The following is a 2,500-nucleotide window of genomic DNA, read 5'->3' on the forward strand; positions in this document are numbered from 1 at the left end:
CTCAGTGTAGCGCGCGTGCGGCCCCGGACATCTAAGGGCATCACAGACCTGTTATTGCTCAATCTCGTGTGGCTAAACGCCACTAGTCCCTCTAAGAAGTTAGACGCCGACCGAGAAGGTCGCGTAACTATTTAGCATGCCAGAGTCTCGTTCGTTATCGGAATTAACCAGACAAATCGCTCCACCAACTAAGAACGGCCATGCACCACCACCCACAGAATCAAGAAAGAGCTCTCAATCTGTCAATCCTACCTGTGTCCGGGCCGGGTGAGTTTCCCCGTGTTGAGTCAAATTAAGCCGCAGGCTCCACTCCTGGTGGTGCCCTTCCGTCAATTCCTTTAAGTTTCAGCTTTGCAACCATACTTCCCCCGGAACCCAAAGACTTTGGTTTCCCGGAAGCTGCCGGAAAGGTCGTCATGGTAACGCCTCCCGATCGCTAGTTGGCATCGTTTATAGTCAGAACTAGGACGGTATCTGATCGTCTTCGAACCTCTGACTTTCGCTCTTGATTAAAGAAAACATTCTTGGCGAATGCTTTCGCAGTAGTTCGTCTTCCGCCGATCCAAGAATTTCACCTCTAACGGCAGAGTACGGACGCCCCCGTCTGTCCCTCTTAATCATTACCTCGTGCTCCGAAAACCAACAAAATAGAACCGAGGTCCTATTCCATTATTCCATGCAACACTATGCAGGCGAACAGCCTGCTTTGAACACTCTAATTTTTTCAAAGTAAACTTATCGGCCACCGCCGACACTCAGTCAAGAGCACCGACGGAGAACCGAAGGTGAGGCGAACGCAACCAGTGACACGCCTTGCGACGGACCGGCGGCGCTCGCCCAAAATCCAACTACGAGCTTTTCAACCGCAACAACTTTAGCATACACTGTTGGAGCTGGAATTACCGCGGCTGCTGGCACCAGACTTGCCCTCCAATGGATACTCGTTAAGAGTTTTTAGGATGTACTCATTCCAATTACAGGGCCTCGTTAGAGTCCTGTATTGTTATTTTTCGTCACTACCTCCCCGTGTCGGGAATGGGTAATTTGCGCGCCTGCTGCCTTCCTTGGATGTGGTAGCCGTTTCTCAGGCTCCCTCTCCGGAATCGAACCCTGATTCCCCGTTACCCGTTATCACAAAGGTAGGCACGTAGCGTACCTTCGACAGTTGATAGGGCAGACACTTGAATGATACGTCGTCGGTGCAGAGACCGTACGATCCGCGTGGTTATCCAGAGTCATCAAACGTCACAGGACGAACCCGGTCGGTTTTGATCTGATAAAAGCGCGCCTCCCGAAGTCGGCGCTTAATGCATGTATTAGCTCTAGAATTACCACAGTTATCCACTTCGCTTACGAGACCAAATAAACCAAGACTGATTTAATGAGCCATTCGCAGTTTCGCTTTACGAGAACTCGTACTTGCACCTGCATGGCTTAATCTTTGAGACAAGCATATCACTACTGGCAGGATCAACCAGATAGCTGCGACAGCTGCGCTCGGCCCTTGCTGGGCCGCCCGGCGCGTGCTCGTCGCATTCGTTTAAGACCGAGGCGATCGCCTGCGGCCGTACTCAGCTTCGACAGTCGCTGGCCGCGACGTCCACGCTCTCGCCGGCAGTGCCAGGCGGAGCGATTTGCGTTTTTTCTTTGCTCGCTCTCTCTCGGGCTCGATCCATTCAGTTTCGCACAAACAAGAGCTCTGCCGGCCGCCTGCAGCGGTGCCTAAAACCCGGGCATAACAATGCGACCGTTCTGCTAGGCCGACAAGCGCTCAAGCCAGACGCTCGATCGAACGCCCCCTACATATTAGTCGAGACAACGGCTCGCTCATTAGCATCGCGTTTGTACTTTAACTTTTTTCGGCTCGGCTTCTTTCGACGCCGATGCCGGCGACGCAGCACTCTCTCGCCCGCCAGCCACCGAGAAAAGGGTGCGCTCCGACCGGCCCCGCACCGCTCTTTCATGGCTCATTCGAGTTTACTGTCTTTCGCTCTGACATGCCTTACCTAGGGTTAGGTTAGTATGCTTGCACGTTTGTACTTTAACTTTTTTTGGCTCGGCTTCTTTCGACGCCGATGCCGGCGACGCAGCACTCTCTCGCCCGCCAGCCACCGAAAAAAGGGTGCGCTCCGACCGGCCCCGCACCGCTCTTTCTTGGCTCATTCGAAATTACTGTCTTTCGCTCTGACATGCCTTACCTAGGGTTAGGTTAGTATGCTTGCACGTTTGTACTTTAACTTTTTTCGGCTCGGCTTCTTTCGACGCCGATGCCGGCGACGCAGCACTCTCTCGCCCGCCAGCCACCGAGAAAAGGGTGCGCTCCGACCGGCCCCGCACCGCTCTTTCTTGGCTCATTCGAAATTACTGTCTTTCGCTCTGACATGCCTTACCTAGGGTTAGGTTAGTATGCTTGCACGTTTGTACTTTAACTTTTTTCGGCTCGGCTTCTTTCGACGCCGATGCCGGCGACGCAGCACTCTCTCGCCCGCCAGCCACCGAG

General features: G+C 53.6%; 1 non-coding gene across 1 annotated transcript in view; it reads right to left on the reverse strand.

Annotated features, from left to right (window-relative positions):
- Positions 1-1,481, reverse strand: part of LOC144420254 (small subunit ribosomal RNA) — a 1,811-nt gene extending 330 nt beyond the window's left edge. The window contains exon 1 of the ribosomal RNA XR_013474607.1: positions 1-1,481. This exon is cut by the window's left edge and continues 330 nt beyond it. This is a non-coding gene — a ribosomal RNA (small subunit ribosomal RNA).
- Between the last annotated feature and the right edge of the window lie 1,019 nt (positions 1,482-2,500).

Source organism: Styela clava, chromosome 2 (assembly GCF_964204865.1).
Source record: "Styela clava chromosome 2, kaStyClav1.hap1.2, whole genome shotgun sequence".
NCBI lineage: Eukaryota > Metazoa > Chordata > Ascidiacea > Stolidobranchia > Styelidae > Styela > Styela clava.